At 37.3% G+C, this 23,247-nt stretch overlaps 1 protein-coding gene across 5 annotated transcripts in view; it reads right to left on the bottom strand.

Annotated features, from left to right (window-relative positions):
• Positions 1 to 8,281: 8,281 nt before the first annotated feature.
• Positions 8,282 to 23,247, bottom strand: part of khdrbs2 (KH domain containing, RNA binding, signal transduction associated 2) — a 90,600-nt gene continuing 75,634 nt past the window's right edge. For 4 of the 5 annotated variants that reach the window (XM_065296817.2, XM_065296815.2, XM_065296819.2 and 1 more), the window contains exons 10-13: positions 23,078 to 23,125; positions 15,373 to 15,479; positions 11,173 to 11,246; positions 8,282 to 10,442 (exon numbers count right to left, since the gene is read on the bottom strand). The gene's annotated coding sequence lies outside the window, so the exon portion shown is untranslated. The remainder of the gene's footprint in view (positions 10,443 to 11,172; positions 11,247 to 15,372; positions 15,480 to 23,077; positions 23,126 to 23,247) is intronic. The other variant, XM_065296816.2, reaches the window with a different exon arrangement.

Genomic DNA, 23,247 nt, shown 5'->3' on the forward strand with positions numbered 1-23,247 from the left:
GCAAATGTGGAATCGGACATGTACATTTAGACCGTGCATCGTGCGCTTTAGACCATGCGCTTAGATCGTTAAAATAGGGCCCATACAATTATTGTAGTTTCATTCTTATCTTGAAATGTAATGGTTGCTTTTCTAAAAATAGAACCTGAAATAATAAATCTCGATGAAGCATGGAGGCGACAAATACGACTTCCGGAAGACGCATCTGAAATCCTGGCCAGAATGCATCCTGGGAAATTGCCACGTATGATCACCATACACATCCGATCATTTGTTATAGCAGGTCCAAAATGCCCCTATTTTAGTGGTAGCAAAAAAGGGCTGTTTTCATGAATTAGCTCCTGCTCCTTACTCCCTTACTAACACTAACAGACAGTGAGTGATTCTGGTTAAAAAGATCTGATTCCTTCGAATACAGTCTTGAGAAAATAGTATATTTAGCCGAATCAGCACTACAACGTGCCAACAAACCCATTTAAAAAAGCTTTTGGGTAAAAAATTCAGGGGGCATGGGGTGAGGCTTTGTTACCTAGAGAGTCAAAACTAAATGTATTTGAAGTCTAAAATGGGGATAAAAATGGGTGGATCTTTTCAATAGGGTGGTTTTATTCACACACATTTATGTACAAACACCTTGTAAAAATGGATTTTGTGGAATGTGCCCTTTAAGGTTTGGGAAACATTTAAATACATTTTTTTTCTTTATATGTAGTACCTCATTTAATTAATAATTATATTTGTATGCAAATTCAGTGCAAAGTTTTTTTTTCGTCTAACCTGCCTAGACAATCTGGTTTTCATATAATCAAGGACACAGTTTCGATAAAAAAAACTTTTTCCCCTAAAAAAATTCCTTACATTTTATAATGCCTTTGCTATCAATTCATCAACGTTTATGACAGCTGTCAGCAAATAGCCAACATTTTTATAATCCACAAAAGACCAGGGAGAAAGAGTTTCGAAATCTAAAGTCCGTGAGCAAAATGGAGAGAGAAGACATTAGAAAATGTCAAAGTCTCTCTCTCTTTGAAGGTCTTTCACTTTTATTCCTTGCAGAAACGGAGGTGCGGTGTTTTCATAAGAGACAAAAGCCAAGCAAACTCGGCTGCAGGGCTTGCCACATTGATAAGGTGAGGTCAACACAAGCTCATAATCGACTTGAACAGCTTATGGCGCTCGCCCTCAGGGAATACCCACATATCAACAAAAGCAGTTCAGTGGAGGAAGTAATAATCTGCTGATATCTGGACTGTGGCATGGGACTACCATCGCCTGTGGCATTCAGAAATGGTTTCCAAACAAATCCTTTCTAGAAAAAAAGGGAAGAGTGTTTTAAGTGATTTATCAATACTCTTCGGAGCCTTTGTCTTAATTTATTTTAAACCCTCGGGGTCTAAGAGCACAAATGCATTTCTAGCATAGATTGCATTGCCTACCTACATGTATGCAATTGAAATGTCTGTGTATATAGGCTGTATGGTTTTGCAATGTTGCCCTTTACTGAGCATGTTCATTTCTACATCGATTTACCTCCTATTACACTTTGATTTCTAGGCAAATCAGATAAATAAATACTAATGACGCAAAGTGAATTTAGCCTAAATGGCAGTCAATGAGTCAACATCGGTAACAGACACTGACATGTGTCAAATCAGCTTTGTTGATCATCACCCATTTATTTCTATTCAACATTGTTGTTATTATGTTAGATTTTGAGTCAAGTTATTTGAACAAAAATCTTAAGAAATCTAACAGAATTTATAACATAAAAGACAGAAAAATAAAAAAAATTTGAACCCCATCACGAAACAGTTTCTCGCTAGTAAACCCTAATAGAATCATAAAAAACAGATTTAGATATATTTATTGAAAACAAGTAATTTTATGCAGTGTAATACTATTCGTAATACATTACATTTTATGCATTTGCCAGATGCTTTTATCCAAAGCGTTGCAAGGTATACATTTTTAATCAGTATGAATGTTCACTGGGTTGTAACCTCTGACCTTTTGAACTGCTAACGCAATGCTATACCACTGAGCTATACAATTTATTAAATAGTAGATATGAATTGTAAATCATGAAAATACAAAAACAAGCTGTCACTACATACAGTTTTACGCCTCATATAATTTTCCATTGATTATCCAGTAGAAAATGTTGTCTACAATCCCACCTGACACCATAAACAAAGGCTGGTGATCCGAGGGACACATGACTATGATGGATCATGAACTCTCAAGTGTGTGACATGGGAAATATACATCATGCTGTCATGTATTTTCATCTCTACAGCGCGAACACAAGCGTGTGATAATACATAGGAAAAAATGCACGACCTTCACTATAAATCCCCAATAAAATCATTTTTTCCCGTTTTGCATATCCCAAGAATAACTCTGTCCCTTATGTTTTGACACAGCAGTCTGTAGCTATTAGGATCAAACTCATTTATGGTACAACACCCTTGTAGCTGTGACACTGTTGAAATACAGCTACTCCGCAGTGGATGTCAATGAAACAATAGTTTTAGTGACAGCATGCATTGTTCAAGGGCATTCTTGCATCCGAATGAAAAGCTTCAACCTTTTTTTGCCAGACATTGCGTCTTTGTGCAGGTCGGCTTTTCGCATTAATGGTACGTTGTGGCTCGGCTAAATAAAGACACACAGGACTGTCAGATTACTGTTTAATTAGCAGATGTATGGAGGCATGTTAATGTGATGCCCGCATGTACTGAACAGTAGCTGTGGTTCCTGTGCTGTTGTTGTCGCATATGAGAATGAATCCTTAATTATGAACAGCTGGTGAAACCTCACTGAATCTGATTATAAGGTTCTTCTCACTTCTTCAGACACGCTGCAAATGTACCTCAGGAAACAGGAATGGTTTCACACACAAATATTCCACTTTCGAGAGACTTCACCAGTGCTTGAGAAGATATGGTGTCCTTTTAAATTTAGTCAGTCTGTTGGAAACTTGTTATCATCTTTTATACAGAAAAGTCAATTGCAGGTAGAATTTCTGGGAATGCTTAAGACTGTTTGAAGTTCCTCTGTCCTTGACTATAGTACACTGAGACTTAACAGCTTTTTCATGGATGTTTGAAACAGCTGTCTCACTGACGGAGCGGGTTTAGCGTCATTGTGCCATATAACTGTTCAGAAGTGCTCTCCATATGAACAATTTGCAAGGAACATAAGGCTGGAAAGCCACATTACTGTGACTCTAAAAACAAATCACATTTCATGTTTGCTTTGGGTTGTTGCGGCATGTAAAAAATGTCAAGACTAATACAAAAATAATGTATGATGTGAAATATGCTTTATAGTGTTTCAAGGTCCAGGGATTTTTAAAATAGGAAGTTTTGTTGCATTTATCATCCATCCCGCCGCATTCAAAAGGAATTAATAACAAAGCACTACATATGCATTTATTTGTCTTGAACTTGAAACACTCATTTATTTAAAGAGCACCTATTTTATTCCTAAAAATCTTTATTTTGTGTATTTGGTATAATACAATCTGTTTGCGTGTTTTATGGTTTAAAAACACATTATTTTCCACATACTGTGAATTTTTGTAGCTCCAGATATTCCTGTCTTCCTCAAACGCATTGATTTTGAACAAAACTCATCGATCTGAAAAGCGCTGTCCCTGATTGGCCAGCTAATCTGTACGTTGTGATTGATCTAAATACCTCTGACGTCAGCCGGAAATGTGACACTCTTTACCATGTTTGAAAGATTCGTTCACAATGCAATGCTGACAGGAGTTAACTTACAGGCTGAGTCTGAAGTTGTAGGAATTATGATAATGACCTTCGTGTTCACGTCAACAGGGCCAGGAGGGTAAACTGTTGTCTACAATCCGTGTGTTTGTTTAGTCCAAAAAAAGAGATTTACGTTATAACTCGTGTCATTGTTTACTTTGGGGATTGTACCTTTTGCATATTACTAACATTTACTAATACATACTTACACACCAAAGGAAATGTAAAATTGTGAATCGGACGATAGTTGCTCTGTAACTAACACTAAAGAAACAAAGGTTGTTGATCATACTCATCATGTTTTATGCAAACATCTACAGTTACTGTATGAATTTGGCACATACATTTATTCAAAGTGTCATACAATGCATTAAATCCATATGTTTATCAGTATGTTTGTTCCCTGTGAACAAAAGAGAAGGGAACAAATCAGAACAATATTTGAAGCCTCCCTGATTCATAATTTCTATAAATTAAATATACTAGAACTTGACATGTCCATTCAGATGTATATTCATTACAAAAATAACCAACCAATAAGAAATATCTAGATTTTTTGGTTGTTTTAGCGTATTTTAATGCTTGTTTTTTATTTTTAATCATTTTAAGCCATCTTGGAAATGTGTTTCGCCCCCCTGGATGAGAATCACTGAGCTACACTGCAAAAAATGACTTTCTTACTTAGTATTTTTGTCTTGTTTTCAGTAGAAATATATAAAAATTCTTAAATCAAGATGTATTTTTTTGATGAGCAAAATGACCTAAGAAAATAATACTAGTTTTTAGAAAAAAAATATACAATTTAAGTGAATTTATGCTTAAAACAAGCAAAAATATCTGCCAATGGGGTGAGAAAATTTTACTTGAATTAAGTGTTTAAGAAAAAATAAATCTTATTTCACCGTTTTTTTTCTCACCCCATTGGCAGATAATTTTGCTTGTTTTAAGGACAATTTCACTTAAATTGTATATTATTTGTCTTAAAACTAGACTTATTTACTTAGGTCATTTTGCTCATCAAGAAAAAAGATATTAGATATTTCTATTGAAAACAAGACAAAAATAGTAAGAAAGTCATTTTTTGCAGTGTACAGTACTTCTGTTCATTACAAAGATAAATCTAAATAACTACAGTAACTAACCTTACCAGTGGCGGCTCGTGACTGCTTTTCCGAGGGGCACAAATTCAAAATATGTGTTTGTTGCGTCATGTCAACCATATGCATCACGTGTTTTGTCAAAATAAGTGTCTGCTGCACACCCGTCAAAACCGTTTATGATAATACACGCAAGACACTCCCTTAAAGGGGCCATGGAATGAAAATCTGACTTTTTCCATATTTAAGTGCTATGATTGGGTCCTCAGTGCTTCTATCAACCTAGAAAATGTGAAAAAGATCAACCCAGCAACTTAGTTTTGGAAAACCAATCTCTACATGCACATGAAAAAATAGGTCGTTGAAATTTGGCTCTCCTTATGATGTCATGAGGAGCTCTTATTATAATAATACTGCCCCTTAATCTGCACTATACAATCACAGCACTGCCATTAAGTGCAGAGAAAAAGAGAGAGAAAATAATTGACAGCACAATTGAGTTTCAATTGCAACAAACCACCATCATTGTGATCAGTGTTTGCACTTCATCCGCTCATTTGCATTTTAAAGGACAAACCCAAAACGGCAAATTTTTTCACACACCTACAAAGTGACAATTTTAACATGCTATAATAAATCATGTATATGGTATTTTGAGCTAAAACTTCACATATGTGCTCTGGGGACACCAAAGATTTATTTGACTTGTGCCATGGCCCCTTTTACTGTATACTCTGATTACACACGAGATTATGCGAGTATCTGGCAAACGCGAGCGTCTCTTTTATCACAAACCTTTTAGATGCGTCTGCAGCAGACAAAACACTTGATGCACATAGGTCCCCTCGACACACCGAACACATATTTTGAAATTACAAACCACACACATGACGGACTACATACGTGTTGTGACGAACTTCGCATCGTGCACCCTCAAAAAAAGGAGTCACCGGCCACCGCTGAACCTTACACATTATAGGCTTTTGGATTAAACCTAAGTAGCAATATGATTGTGAGCACAGTGCCAGTAAATAAGTTTCTAAACTTGTCATCTGTTGTATGCTTATTGAGAAGTGATGTCCTTGCTAAATGAACTGCTTCATAGGGTTTAAAGTCTGACTCATGTTAATTGGGAGAAGGAATGCAATTTTGAGTACAGATATTTAAAGTAGTCTCTTAAAAAATATAAATATGCATTTAATCGTTTGCCTATACAAGAACCAATTAAAAATATTTTAAAATGAAATACACAACTAAAACTCAAAATTCAAGACTACTTCCTAAAAAAATTTGCATTATCTACTGCTTATGGTACACTGCAAAAATTCTGGTTCGTCACAGCTCTACATCTCTGACATATGTGCTGGCAAAGAGTAGTCATGCTGTACGACACATTTAAATGCAATACTGTCAGAAAGTGTGTCGACAAGAACTTTTTTTGTGCTGTCAGCTCATCCTAATATCCTCACACCGGAGTCCGGATTCCTGCATGAAATTCCTGCATGAAATTCCTATGAATTCTGATGAACTGTTTCATCAAGTTCCCATTTTTAACTGGGTTTTGAGATAAGACTAGCTCATCAAATGACACCGACTGTTTAAACAAAGCTACCTGTCTCTAACCAAGAGGAACCATCGGTGTTTGAACTTCTGCGATGCGTTGTTTTATCTTAGAGAGAGCTTCCCGACCCGCTCTCTTCGCTGTCTTTGCTTTGAAAGTTCAATTTCAATATTTTCAATAAATCAATATTTTGAGAGCAGATTAAAATTCTTCCATTATTTTTCTTATAATCATTTTAAAGCAAGGGTACACAATACGCATTTTCTCTTTGTCTATGTAACCTTTATTTAGCATTTTGCACACGAGTCATAATGTGACCAGGTGTGTGACCACTGATCTCAAGAACAAATTGACAACAAATAGAGGAAGGGAATGCAATAAAACCAAAATCAGCCCTTTTGCAAAACAGTGATCCACATTTTTGATGACTTTTGTGCATTTAAAGGGACTATACTGTTTTCTGCACTCTTCACTGCACTTACTGTATGTTATTCAAGGTTTGTGCAGCAATAAATAAATAACCATGTTTTACATTCGCTCACTTATTTTGCAGCTGATACTGATCATGATTTCTGCGAACCGCAGCAGCATTGTTGTCCATGTACTGAAGTCCTACGTGTTTCACGCTGCTGATCACGATGGGCCACATTGCTGAATTCTCAATAGGCAATCATTTGTAAATGCGCAATTATATTTTAACATGCTTACGGTCACAATGTCAAAAGCTGACAATGGCATTCAGACACACACTTTCCCCCTTGCAGTGGTAACACATGAATGATGGAGATCTCTAAGCATTTCTGTTGACAGAGCACCTCTCAGGTCCACTGCAGTTTTTTCCACGCATTAGCTTGCAAGCTGCCAGATGCCAGACATCAGACATGCTTATTCACTGTCAAACAGATGCTCCTCAGATGCTTTATGCTTCAGTCCTCCTCTTTCTGCTGCTGGGGACGGGTTCATACAGGAATGAACCTGGGTGACTTTCGGCCCTTTTGTCGGTGGCAGGCCTAGCTGCCTAATGAAGGGACACGGGTTTGCTTGGCACACCATTTATTAACGTCAGGGAGAGGCACAGCAGGGTCTGCTGCACACTTTAATGATGGCACACTCGGGCACAGTGTTTGGAGGCATTTGTGTGAGAGAGCTGCAGTCAGATCAGCTATAGGCTTTAAATTCATAGACGGTCAATTCTTTTAAAAGGAAACTGCATTCAATGTAAAACATAAAGTGTAACGTTCACAACATACAGTATACCCAAAATAAAAATTTTAGCAAAGTCTCTATCTGGTAATTCAGTAAAAAAAATATTCCAAAAATACAATTTAAAAATATTTTATTTCCCCTTTATACCATGGGGCTGTTGAATGCTTGAATCTGATTAGCTGATGAACGTTCTGAGGTGTGCAATTATTTTCTGGGAAATGCATGGCGTCAGGAACGTATTCCAGGCAGCTCTCTTGACCACATTGCAGTTACATATCACTTTGCATAGGTAACTGTAATAACGGACTAACATAAACAACATGACAGATGGTTTTCAGAGAAAATAACAGTGCTGTTTAGAGACGAACAGAGGTAGCCTCGTTCACACAATCTCACGCTCGCCATCTCTCTCTCTCTCGCTCGCTCTCTCTCGTTTTCTTTCTTTCTTTCTTTCTCTCTCTGTCTCTGTCGCTCTCTTTCTACACTGAAAAAAATTATTCATTCAATTTCCTCAATTTTTTTAAGGTAAGTGGTTGCAATCAATTTATTTAAGCTACATTTAAACAAAAGTTTTTTATTTTGTTTAACTTTTCTAATTTTTTTGTTTAAATGTAGTTTAAATAAAATGATTGCAACCACTTACCTTAAAAAAATTGAATAAATTGAATGAATCATTTTTTTCAGTGTAATAACTTCATTAATAACTGCATTAGAATGCTATCAACGGCTCAAGCTCCATTGGCAGCTTTAAAATGACATTTTGGAACAAGCCAAAGAGCTGTTGAATGAGATGTGAAAGAAATAGTCCTACTCACAATAGCGATTTAAGTACAAAAACCGAACAAATCCCTTTATCATGTGATCGATGTCTTGAGGTGTGGTAACCGTAATATAAACGGAATAATTGACTCCATTTAGTGGACCCCATATCTTTATATTTTATAATCTGAAAGATCTAGGACATTTTCTAAAATAACTGAAAGTGTGTTCGAATGAAAAATGATGGACATATGCATTTTGGACGGCTTAAGGGTAAGTAAATCATGGGTTACCACCTCAGCTTAACCCCTGTCCCGCTTCTTTACCCATTTTCGGTTATCCACGAGTGACGGGGCCAAGATGGCGATGGCCAACCCATTCTCACTCCCCAAGGCATCAGAATCTGAAACATGTTTAAAAAGCTTCAGCATCTGTATGAAGACGCGAAGGTGCCCCTATGGGTCACTATATCAACAAAATAGGAACTCTGTTGCTTTCATGCTAATCCCTCAGCATCGGATATAGATCAAAGGGAATTCCGGAAGGTGATGTCATCACGTTATGCGATGTCAACGTATGCGACGATCTTCCAGTTTCGCTTGGGGTTATAAACCAATACAGACAACCTAACCCGAACTCTAACGTCACGGACACTACGTCCATATTTATTAACAGTTTATGGTTTAATATCATTTTTGGCCGAACCCTTTAACAGATTCGGCAAAATGCTAAAGCAAGATTTCCGAATGGCCTGAGGCATGGACTTACAGTAGCGAATTTGAAGTGAATGCACCTTCATTTGTACAGTTAAAAGACCATTTTAATTTTAAATTCTGTCTAAGCTGTGATGACAACCTCAAGGACACTTAAATGTTGTTAAATTACCACTTAGAAAAACATGATTGAATGGGCTGAAGTTTTTACAGCATCTCACAGGTGACAGGCATCAAGAGACTTAAAGCAGAGGTGGACCAGACAGGCTGAGACTTGTCAAACATTTATCTAAAAAAATATATGATTATACATCCTAAAAAATGTTGGGTTGTTTTAATAAACCCAACCATTGGGTTATAAATAAACCTATGCTGGGTTTGCTTTCACTTATTAAGCTAATATTGTATATAGTTCAAATGTGTATACAGATATTTTCTTTCCTGTTAGGTACATTATGGCATAACTTTGGTTTGAAATTGAAGTGTCAACTGTACATATGGTTTCATTAATCATTGTATAAATATTGAGGGGGTTTTAACTGTTATTTTTGATTATCGGGGTAAATGCATCATTTACTTTTGTCGAAACTCCAAAAAGGCCTAAGGGAAGTTTTTTTTTTTTGCATAAATAACTACTCACAATCAAATCTGACCTTTAAAGCCAATTAGCTTTTAGTATCCCTTTATTGTGCCGTCAAGCCTGCTTATAGAGAGAAATAAAGCTGGAGGTTAATGCAACATGTAAAGATAAACTATCAAATTATATCACACTGATAAAAATAAAATCTAAATTAGTGAAGGTTTTCAAAACAAATGCAACTCTGAGCGACAAAGGCCTTAAGTAAAGTGAAGGAGCAGGGAAAGGTTTTTGCAAATCTAGTGGTTGCAAATCTGCCTGGATGCAATCCACCATGCAAAAGATTTTAACCATTTAGCAATGTCATATACTTTCTGATGAGACACTGCATAAATTACATACTCATTATATCCATTTGTGTCCATTTGTCATTTGGGATTAAAAAGATTGCATGAAAAGAAAAAGAAAAAAAAAAATCAACTGATTATATATAAATACCAGACCTTACAGCATAGGATTACGCATGAAAATGTATTTAGTCATTTTGAAACCTTAAAACAATGTTTGGCTCAACATTGCTTTTACCACGGTGTGGTAAATCACTGTAAACCGGATTTCATTTGAGACTCTTTGAAGAATTCAGATTGGATTTTTACAGTATTGCACAATAAGCAATCCATGTCTCTCTGCTGTGGTTTAAATGAGCCGATCCAGACGTGAGGTCAATCTTCAAAACCATTGTTCAGCTTTCATCTGCTGAAAAAAAAAACAATAAAATGCTATAGTTTGGTGTCACTCAAAATACAATTTCACATAAAACTGTCAAACAGTGGTCTGTTATTGAAACAATAAGTCTGGTTGCTGTATATTAAATATGCATATATATACAGTATAGTGACAAAAATCATATATTTATCTGATGTGAATCATACAAACATTATGATTATTATAAAAGCAATAATAAAGCCCCACCCCTAAACCCAATGTGACTGCGAAGAAAGCAGATTGTACAAATCTCATTTGCATGTTTCAGTAAAAATTTGTACAAATAACCACCTTGGAAAATACTTAACTACCTTGAGTTAAATAGCCAGTTGAAATAGCCAGAGTATATGAGAGTTCAGATGCAAAACCCTCTATGTGTGTCTAACATGTTTTTTGTTAATGAGCATTTTTATCAGACACTTAAGTTTAGGTTCAATTTCACTTTAATGGCAATAGAAAGGATGAAATGCCTTATTATCATAAATCTCACTACAGTCATTTTTTGGTACTTAACAAATGTGACTGTCTATTTTCTGCAAAACAAAGTGGATGCAAGCTTTATTTGGCAAAAGCTTTGCCGAGAGCATTTGGTTAATATCCTGATTTCATTTTTGATGGAGGTGCAGCTTTCACATCTGAGCTCTTCATGTGCTTTAAATTTTTTTATTTTATTTTATAACACATGATAACATATACCAAGCGTGTTTTTACAGTGACTTACATAAATGTTCTGCCAAGAATGTCCCTATTTGTGAAAGTACTTCAGGATCCATGATACTTTAAGTAGAAGTTACACTGTGGGAGGAGAGAAAGGAAAGAAATATGTCTAACCATTCATCTTTACAGCATAATTGATTTCTGGTACATATTTTGCCCATGTACAAACAACATGATTAACACTGTAAGACAGCGAAAACACAACTCAAACAATGTTGGCAGTGACCTTGAGAAGGCACTGTTACTTTGACAATTCTCTGTCTGTTAGATGATGTTGTCTACATCCCTGCAATTATCTTCGGTTTCAGAACAAATCCCTCAGCTGAATTTGCCAAGTGTGTTATGTTACCGTAATGGCAGAGAATGCGAGAGTTCAAGTGTGTTCCTGCAGGCAGATGGTGTCATTGTATCACTGTCAAAGCTCTGTATTTTTAGTCCAAATGTATTAATTGACTCTTCAATCATAACATGCACACACACAGAAAAAACTTCTAAATGAGACTCAAGCTTTGCGCAATGTAATTTGTTCAAAGTCAAACTTTCTTTTAGTTTTTTTTCCAACCAGCTGTACATGTGCTCGAGAGGGAAATATATCATTTTGCATTTGTTAAATGTATTAACAGTAATCAATTTAAAAACTAATCATAATTTAGCTCATTAATTCTCTTGGTAGCTTTTTTTAAAGAACAAAATGATTAAAGTATATGCAAATTGTATTGTAGTTCTAAACATAGGTTCGAGAGAAGCCTCAACATTCAGGTCTGTCAATCATCATTATAGGCATATATAAGGCAGCCTTAAGGCATCAGGGTCCAGCGGCAATCCCTGCTCCTCCCCATCTTTTCCTTCACTGCTTGCTTTATTCCTCTGTGCAGTTCTAATGCGGGGGGTTTAACTTGGGGCTCGAGCCCCGACCTTAGGTTCGCTCTCTCTAAAGGTTCAGAGCTCAACTTCAGAGCTCCCTTCGAGGTCAGCAAGCCAAGTGTGTTTACCATTAATCATTAAGATCTGAATGCGCAGGCAAACTAGTGAATGATTTTTTCTTGACACTTGCAAAGGAGTATAGTTATGTGCTATGGGTGTGTCTTTTTATACACAAAATATTGTTTTTCGTTTTTTAATTTAAAGTGGTTGGATAGTTGTGTAATAATTGATGTAATAACTCGAGTCTGTATTGTCAGGACAGGGGACAGTAGGTGCTTCATGTGTTCTTCTAATCAAGTAAAAAATATAAATGAACATTATTTTCATAAGTTTCAATCATTTGTTTATAACCATGTAACTATATATAAATTAAGACTATTTAAGGATTCGGGATGCCATGGAAACTGATACTGTACATTTTAAATAGCAATAGACACTAGACACTAGAGGTAAACTGGAGGTTTTCACCACTTTATACTGTATAATGCCAGTTAAGAGGTCGGTGGCATATATGTACATATATATACAGTACTGTGCAAAAGTCTTAGGCCACCACCACCAGACTTGTTGTTTAGAAGTTTTAATGTCCATCCATATTTATTTTTCAATCTATTTTATTTACCCTAAAAACTTGAAACAGTTTACATTTTATACTGTTTTTAATACTATATAGTATATACACATTTCCTGTATTTTCTGGATGTATTCTAGAGACTAAGAAACAATTATACATGATCAATATAACATTACAAAAACAACAAATCTAAAGACCGTTTCACACGGTACGCGGCAACCGCGAGTGTTTAGTTCTTTTTCAATAGGAGACGTGCGGAAAACGGCAAAACGGGGGCGGTTACAGAGGTGAAGCGGAGTTGGTCCACACGCCTTGCTCGTGCACCCAAAATTCTGTTCCTTCTCCAGACATGGTACTTCATGACAGGCGCCGTTGAAGATAAACATATTTGCACTAAATGCTGCACAAAACGCTTCCAATACAAGAGAAAAGCTGAAGCCGCGCGGCGATTTTGCCGCTTACCGCGTACCGTGTGAAACGGCCATAATTCTGGGATGGTGGGCTAATGCAGGGTTCACACCAGACTAGGTACTGTAGAGGCGGCAAAAACGTGCTATTCGCGTGTAGCTGGGCGCTTGAACATTTGAGTTTCCTCGCTTCATTCGCGCATGAAAGTCTAGTCATTAGAGACATTCACGCGGAAATTCGCGCAATGGAAGGGGCTTCTGCGTCTCCGCTGAGACTCCACTCGCTTCCTGTAATCACGTCACTACTACAGCAAGGTCCTGATTGGTTAACGCGGCGCGGAAATCTGCCAAAATTCAGATTTTTCAACTCGCGCGTTTCAGGTTGCAGCGCTCAATTCACGTGGAATGCGGCATCGGCGCCGCATGATGCCAATTCCCGTCTTTGCATTGACTTAACATGTAAATAATTCGCGCTTGCCACCACTACCGCGTCAGGAGGCAAAGTACTGTATATATATATATATATATATATATATATATATATATACCGTATACTAGAGGTCTTCTCGGGTCCAAAGAAATGTACCCGACCCGAAATGACCCGAATCACTTCATACCCGAACCCGACGTGCATAAATAAAAAAAATTTAAAGAAAGACCTGACCCGAGACAAACCCGAGAAAATTAGACCCGAGTCCGACCCGAACTAGTGAAAAAAAATTTTCACCCGAATGGAACCGAATGTAAATGGCACTGAGGTGTGTGCATTCTGCAGACCCACGCGCAGCAGTCAGACAGAAAGAAACTCCGGTGGCCTTGCAACCAATTTGGCGAGCTGCTCCATTAGTTTTACTTTGTTATCTGATGACGACACCAACGTAACCGCTAAAATGTACATTTATAATTGACTGACATGTTTGTCTCAACGAAAATGAACAACCACACAATGTCGCAAGCGCTGTTGGCAAACAGATGAGAGGTTTGAAAAGGACATTGACGCACACAGGCGAGAGAGTTCGGGTCTTCTCGGGTCCGTTCAGAAAAAACACATTCATTTTTAAATTACCCGAGACCCGATGCCGCTATTATTGTACCCGACCCGTATCCGAGGCACATGTGAAACTTTTAGACCTGAACACGATCTGGTCTCGGGTCGGACCTCGGGTTTTCGGATCTAAGTGGACCCGTGAAGGCCTCTACCGTATACACATTTTATGTATATGTATGTATGTGTGTATATATATATATATATATATATATATATATATATACACACACACACATATACACACATATACACACACACATATACAATATACTGTATATATGTGTTCACTGTAAAAAGGTTATGCAAGTCAATTCAACCTACTTTTTTATAGTTTTGACTTGTGATAAGTTGGCCTAGCTTAGAAAAATAAGTTAATACTTACTTGTTTAATTTAATTTGTTAAGTTAAAATAACATAAAAATATATGTTGATTTGATAGCAAGAAATTCGAACATAGATCGAAACTTTAAATGAATTAGTTATCATGTCTTCAAACGTCCTTGAATTATGCAGATTTTATGGAGCACAATTATCCGCCTCAAACAGCTGTAATTTGCAAAGAATTAAAGAGATGAAGATATGGTTAAGTGATTAACTGATTAGGAGAAAACAGTCCAAATTCACAAGCCGTCGCAAAGCACTCTGGGAATGTGGCCCCCGGCTTACATTTATAAGCTCGGCATGAGAATGACTTTGTACTGCATGCCAAAAAACATGAATGACACTGGAATCATTATACCACCATATAATACTAATTAAACAAGTAGCAAAAAAAAACTATTTTCCAGATGCTTTACACCTCATATGTACTATAGGAATGTCTACAGCAGCAAACAGCATGAGTCACAAATGCATGTCTTACTTACAGTAAGTATGAATGGAGCTTTCATGTAATTAATACTCAAGAGATAAACTCATTCATAAAAAGATGAGTAGGGCTGCTGTTAATTGAGATTTATTAGTCACAGTTCAGCATATAGTCATACTTTAGTTTGCTAAGTGTACTAATTCTGATACAAACTAGTATAGATACTGCTATGAGTCTACTTAAATGGAAGGCAACTTTGTATTGATTGATATGTGTAATAGGCAAGTAATGTCTCAGCCCTATATGATTTAAACATTGACCTGAATGATCAAATACGAAAAATTTCAACGATCTTCTCATGCAGTTGCATGGCTTCAGTAAATGGAGGTTAAAATGACGCCGTTTCTTATTCTGAGGTTTCGTTTCCAAATAAATCTACTTACCTGACATACAGCATCTGCACGGACTGTTTACAAGCACTTCAGCTAAATAAGTCCAGCTTTCTTGCTTCGCACCAACTGGTTTGCAGCACATACTGACTGGAAAGCACCTGCAGTGGAAGGAAAGAGACGTTTCTTGGGTTAAACAAATGGAGCGTTTAAAGAGGGATATTTTACTCTTGACAACATGAAAGCGAGAGACTTACTCTGGATACTGTAAAGAGTTTTTGTGTATGAAGCTGATGCAACGATCTGTTACAATATTGGTGACTAAAGATCCTAAACTTTAAGAGACCAAAGTGACTAAATTGCTCAGAGATGGTTGTAATAACATAATTCTGATCTGTGTTACCTTGCTAATGTATTTTGTCTGAAATTTCGATTCTTGCTTAAAAATTAATAGCCTGAATGTCTCAGGGGCCTTTTTGTTTCAAACCACATCAGGCTGTTGTTTTGTTGCGTCGATTAAAGGCTTTTAAAAGCTGCTTATGATTCATGAGCTACTCATAACAACGCTGTATTTTATTCTCTTCTTCTGCACACCGACTGTCCGATCGCTTAATGTAGGTAACGATTACATCTCAAATGACATTCTCAGGCTTGAACAGAAGCTACAGGCTTCATTTAAAAGAATTTAGTGGCTTTATTTTTAAATCTCTACATTGTCTACACTGATCATTGATTATGGAACAGTAATGGGGGTTGGATTATCTCGTCTCTTTCCATTATCATCATCATTCCAGAGAAAGGCCCACATAAAGAGTCTCAATAGCGAGGCTTACGCACCTTTTCTTGGCTGAGCTATAAAAGTCTGTTTAATTCCCTTACAAGGGCTTTGACTGAGACACTTCATACTAGAATGAAACCGAATGAGAGCACATTTCACAGGATAAAAGACACAAGTTTAGACTCATCATTCTCACATTTCAAAGTCTGAGGACTGCACACAGTTTTCAGTTTCTCTTTTTATACAGCTAGGAGGTTTATGTCTGGAACCCTGCTGTGTTTGAAGCCTGAAGAAATTCTATTAGGAGATCAGCATGTATCAGTTTCGAACTGAGCCGAATTATTGTGAGGTTGGTGGTATGGTACTACACATTAATATTATTTATTCACTTAAAGGTGCCATAGAATGGAAAACTGTATTTACCTCGGCATAGATGAATAATAAGAGTTTTGTACATGGTAAGGAAATATCGAGATTAGGGCTGTGACGGTGGCAGTTTTTACCACTGGAGTGGTAATACACAAATTCACCGCGGTGGTGCGGTGGTTATAGATTGTGTGTGTGGGAGGGGCGCATGTGCGTATGTACCCGTGCACATTGATGCATATAGGTCTTATACATAATGCATACATATTTTGAAATATTAAAATGTAAACAATGATCAGATATACAGTTCTTAACAAACGTGCCTGTTTATAGGGGCCAAATTCTTTCTTCGGTGCGCTCGTCACAGCGTCAAGCAGTGCTTAGATTACTTAGCAACGAAAGACGCTCTGAAGCGCTCACACGCTTTGAAGAGGAGGAAAGCGTCACGTTCACGTTTTCCGAGTGGTTTTAGACACGACATGTGAAGTAAATGTGAAGCAACTGTGCGTATGTGCTTGGCCATTTCGGTGGCTGCTTGAGCCGAGACCCGGAGCACCCAGTGGATCGGCGCCAGGCACGGATTAACGCACGGGCCTACTGGGCACTTGCCCAGGGCACTGGGCCAGCAGGGGGCCCTGTCAAATTTACTGTGTCTATTATTTTCAAATAAATATTTTAATTTTAATTTTATGTTCAGTAAAGTTGTGTTAAATATTGAAGAATAATGTAGTTTTTTTGCAGTTGCAAAGTATTAACTAGTAAATAAATCAAATAAATAATTTTAATCTATTGCTGCGCTGTTGAGAGAGACATCTAGAGGCGAGTGAAAAGCATTGCGTAATATAAAAGTCACGCGCAGAAGATGGTTACTCAAAAACCAAAACAAAAATGAGTTTAAAACCACAACCAAGTGGATCAATGATAAGAAAGCACAAAAGGACAGCTTTTCCTCACCCTGCCAGTCAGCAACTGTGAAGGAGAACGTTCATTTTCTCTAATGGCAAGAGTAAAAAACGAACTAAGAAGCAAAATGTGTCAAGGACGTATAAATTCACTGTCTTTAGGGGCTGGACACACAAAGCTTTTACGCCCGCGGCCAGCGCATGTTTTCAATTGATTCCAATGGAAACTCTGCGTTTTTCAAATAAGTAAGCAGCTAGCGGGTTTTTTCCGCGCTGAAAACCGGCGCTCTGGGTTTTTTCTGCACTCAGCGCTGAGAGTTCAAAAATATTCAACTTTGAGTGAAATCTCCGCTCGTCAATGTCAGTTCTCACACGGCCGTCCAATTCAAGTGGAGGAGGGGCGGGACATTACCACAGCAACCAACCGGCTTACAGCTACCAAAGCGCTCGGCTGAAAAAAAGTTTTGGTGTTTCCAGCCCCTAAATGCCTGTGGTGAACGACTGTGAAATGTAATGAAATGTCTGCTAAATGTAGAAATGTAAAATATTTATGGAATTTTCTCCTGTGATATGATTTGGAGAGGTCAGAATCTTTTTGATTGAGTATGTTGTACAGTATGTATGTTGACAGATACTGGTAAGATATAAATAAACCAATTTGTGGTGTGAAAGTACAGAATATTGTGTGCATTCTCTCCCCGTGTATTAGTGCCATTGTTAATCCTGTAAAATGGGGCATACAGGCAGAGGCGAACCAACACTTGAGCCCTGTGCATACACGTGCAACGCTGTTGCCCAAAAAATTGGTAAAGGGGGCCTTTGAGACATCCGTGCCCAGGGCACATCATCGCCATAATCCGTCCCTGATCGGCGCATAATATCTGCGTGTTTATTATAGGACTTCCACTCATGGAACAATAAGTGAGAAACCTTTTTGGGGATATAATGTTTCCAGCCACGCTGAAAACGAGTTCTGATGGTGTACAGGTAACTTTTATTTACAGGCGAGAGTAAACAAGTAGATGTGATGTTTGCAATCGCATCTTTAAAGGCCAGTTCACACTGGTCAGACAACTACCAACTCCAACAGACACCAACAGACAACCACATTCTAAAGTATCATTGACTTTGATCCAACAACTGCCAACAGGGGTTTCACACTGGTCAGACAAACTCCAGCAGACGCGTCTGTTGGAGTCTGTCTGACCAGTGTGAAGTGGCCTTTATAAGAATACCACAAATCGCGTCAAAATGAGGCATTGTGTGTTTGTGTGTGTGTTTGGACATCGCGTCACACTGACGAAGCACACACACTCGCGTCGGTCTGGAGATAACTTTATTTACAGGCACGAGTAAACAAATAGATGTGATGTTTGCAATCGCATCTTTTATAATGATACCACAAAGTGCGTCAAATATGAGGCATCGTGTGTTTGTGTGTGTGTTTGGACATCGTGTCACACTGACGAAGCACACACACTCGCGTCTGTCTGGAGATAACTTTATTTACAGGCACGAGTAAACAAATAGATGTGATGTTTGCAATCGCATCTTTTATAATGATACCACAAAGCGCGTCAAATATGAGGCATCGTGTGTTTGTGTGTGTGTTTGGACATCGTGTCACACTGACGAAGCACACACACTCGCGTCTGTCTGGAGATAACTTTATTTACAGGCACGAGTAAACAAATAGATGTGATGTTTGCAATCGCATCTTTTATAATGATACCACAAAGCGCGTCAAATATGAGGCATCGTGTGTTTGTGTGTGTGTTTGGACATCGTGTCACACTGACGAAGCACACACACTCGCGTCTGTCTGGAGATAACTTTATTTACAGGCACGAGTAAACAAGTAGATGTAATGTTTGCAATCGCATCTTTTATAATGATACCACAAAGTGCCTCAAAAGTTGAGGCATCGTGTGTTTGTGTGTGCGTTTGGACGTTGGTCGCGTCACACTGTTTGATGAAGCACACACACTCGCGTCTGGTACAGTTAACAACGAATTACAATATTTGTTTTCGATTTCACTTACATGAGTTAAAAGCAGACATTCCAAGCATTTGTAGACATGTATCTTTTGTTTCTATGACAAGTATTCGTTAAGTTACAGTTATTTTTTCTGACGCGTTTCTGAAAGGACTTCACTGAGGAGAGAGAACAAAACGCGCATCATGTTCATTTTCTTAATTTTGCGAAAAGCACAACATTTTGTTTTTATTGGGAGTGGACAGAAAAAAACTAGATACTTTAATGTTTTAAATGATGTATAAATCATATCTGTATGTCCAAAATCAGCAGAGTTATCTAAGTCTCTTTGCGAAGTGATTGAAAAATAAAGAGTTTGCGGTGCCCGCATCGCAGTCGACCCCAGAGTGTTAATAGTTTCTATGTAGATATCACAGTACAGTTAAACACATTGTATCAATGCATTCTTTGGCACCTTTAAGTTCCATCTGACTGATGTATATAATATACACAAACTACCTGGATAAGGGCAAATTGTATTGCATTTTTAGTGTGCAAATGCTATATATTTTATTATTATTTTAATTAAAACCCTTTGTTGTTAACACAAATGAGCAACCCCTCTACTCTCTCTCTCTCTGTCTCTTGCTCTACAGCGATAGCCATCTTTGTCACAGAAAACAACAGTCATTTTTAATGTGATGGAAAATCTACTACTGCTTGACAGCAAATTGAATTTTTAGCTAGCGAATTACAGCCTCGCGGCAGATGAAAACATCATGTATTAATCTGTTATTGTCATTATAAATGCATTCTGTCTCACCACAGACAACAAAAGAAAGAAAGAAAAAAAGAAGGAAAGAAAGAAAGAAAGAAAGAAAGACATTGCGAATCTGTGGTTTAGAGTAGATCTTTACATTTGAGATCAGTCAGAAATCCTTTAGGTTTGTGTATTTCTGTGACAGCTCTGTGTCACAGAAATACCTTTGGCTCACGCTGTAAAAAAGCAGCATTTTTTCAAATCAACATATTTTTATCCTATTTTAACTTTCAAAACTTACAATAGTATGTTGAATTAACTTGCAAAACCAAGTTGTTTTCAGTGCACAAATCATCTTGGTTTAGATTGCTGTAACACTTGTGAAGTGAAGACTGATGAGTTTGTATACATGTGGCCTTCAAACTTCACTGTTGACTATTTCATGCCTAAAGCACTGCTATGAAATGGCAAAGTCACTATCTGTGTGACATTGATTAAAACATAAACTATTTTATTTATAAAAGCCTAAAGCCATTTAAAGCCTTGTGACAATACCGCAAATATTTAATAAATATTTTATGAAATAAATCAGTTGTTAATTTTCAATTATGATTATTTACAGTAAGGTCATTTTTTTTATTTAACCATTTAATCTTTTCTGGGATTTGTAAAACAATTAATGTACATGTTTAGCATATTATGTATATTTTATTTTTAAATACATTCTCAAACTATTATGCTGGTATAATTTATAATTAAAAATAATAATTAAGATAGAATGCAAAGCAGAAATATATTCACAAGTGGTCTCAGACTTTCAAAATGTGTAATTGCAATACTTGCATAAATTTTTTTTATGCAGACCTTTAACTGTATGAAAAAAACACAGCAGTGTTAATGTAGCTACAAACATATCTAGCATACTGTAGCTACTCTTGTAATATCTTCCTATTTTCAAATAAGCCATCTGATAAGCATCAGTGATTTAATCATCCTTTGTGCCCTTACAAATGATCCTCCATCTGAAAAACACACAATCTGTTTGAGCATGCTCCTGTCTTGTCCTAATTAGACTATAAAACATTGCTGACCTCTACGAAAGACTTTCATCCATCAAATGGACCGAAATAAATCTGTAACATTGTTCAAAAGAAAATAGGATAATTCATGAATAGATGACAAATGTAGGAATGCAGGAATACAGACAGAATTTAGGCTATCTTTAGAAAATCTTCTACAATGACACTTTTGCATAAATTGATCACAGTTTGTGTGTGACACATAATGCTGTAACCAGAGAGAAGAAAAGGATGTGCATTTTCATTTCTTTATTTATTATTGATAATGTACAGTGTGTGTGCGTGTGCGTGTGTGTGTTTGTGTTTTACTAGCCTGGGTTTCCCCATGCTGCCATGTGCGCAAATTTATTGATGATGCAAGTTTAGCATGGAAACTATGGACCAATTTTGCCCCTGAAATAGGGAACCAATCACAGAATGAGGAGGGGGCAGCAAGACGATGATGACGTCTATGCGACACACCGAAGCAGTTTTGTTCATCCAACATGGCAGCAGACGCGAAGTTACTTTTCCATGCAGCCTTAGATAGTGTTCTAAATAGTTATATGTTTGGATGTTTGGATATGGCAGTACATGATAGCCATGAAGTTTTATAGGACCAACCTGCTAGGCATTGTCATCAACGAAGTACAATTAACTTATAAATGTTAAGTTGTATTTATTAATATCATATTGTCATTATGCCTGTACTGTGGATGTCACAGTGCCACTAAGTTGTGTTGCTTTTCAATATCAATTTTCAGCTACCGGTTTAGTTGCATAGCTTACAGCTGTGTGCACACATACCGATAAAAGTTGTTGACGTTTGAATTTTTGTCGCTCTACATACGTCATCTGGTATAATTGAAACGATTGGCTATACGTACAGATGCCTTTGATAGACATTCGTAGCGCCCAATAAACAGCTCTGGGCATTCGTAAACCACGCCTCAAATACGAGAAAATGAGCATGTGGTTCCCAGACCACGTCCCATTCTCTATGAGACTGGTCTGGTGTTAGCCAGGCTAGTGTTTTACTAAAACTGTGTTCATTGTTCAGAACATTGTTGCTGAAGGCCATATTATTCCATAATACAGATATTCCTTAGGGTAGTGTTTTGAATCTAAACTCAAAAACTAAACTAAAAAATCCTGGGTTATTTTCAACCAGCATTGGGTCAAAAAGGGATGAGCCCAGCAGCTGGGTTAAAATTAACCCTGAATTTTTTTATATTTGACCCAACAATGGGTTAAAACAACCCAGCATGGGTTAAATTGCGCTGGGCTCGTCCATTTTTGACCCAATGCTGGGTTGAAAATATCCCAGCATTTTTTAGAGTGTATATCTCATATTATAAGTCTGCACCATACAGCGGTGGGTTTTTGTTTTCAAGATACCTCAGTGGGATTTCTTGGCTAAATGGTTTATTAATTGCAGTGCCACAACAGAACATTAGCACATGCCATCAAATGCTTTGTTTTATGGTGGCACTTGAAGAGATGTAGATCTGTGCTAATGTTTTAAGCGCATGCTGTGGTCAGTGAATGTACTTTGGCATCCTCTGTTTCAATAGCATGAAAGTTCTCTGGACCACAAATTCTGAAATCATTCTGATAATCGTGAAATGTAAGAGTACATTGGTGTGCATTTTTGTTAAAAACTGGATAGTGAGTGGTTAACACAGATTTTGTGCAAGTTGCACTCAACCCATGGTTGAGTAAAACATGGTCAAACCTAACCATTGGTCTGTATAACCTAGAACATGTAAATATTTGACTCATTAATCACATAATTTATACTCCCTGGCTAGGTTTGTCCATATTATAAACAACCATCCGCTGAAACAAGCCAGCACTCTGTTTTGTGTTTGTCTAACACGTGTTGTGATTATAGGGTTAAGAATTCTTTTTTTGACCTACCAAGTCTGATTCAATCCACCGCATCTCTGCTTACAAAGAGACTGGCACCTGTTGGAAGGATAAACATTATTTCAGAATGGATTTTGAGGCACTATTAGCACAACACACTAAATGAAGAGACAATGAGTGAGATTACAAGTCAAAACCAACTTACAATTGCATGCACGATT

The sequence above is a fragment of the Paramisgurnus dabryanus genome, chromosome 20 (genome assembly GCF_030506205.2).
Source record: "Paramisgurnus dabryanus chromosome 20, PD_genome_1.1, whole genome shotgun sequence".
Taxonomy (NCBI): domain Eukaryota; kingdom Metazoa; phylum Chordata; class Actinopteri; order Cypriniformes; family Cobitidae; genus Paramisgurnus; species Paramisgurnus dabryanus.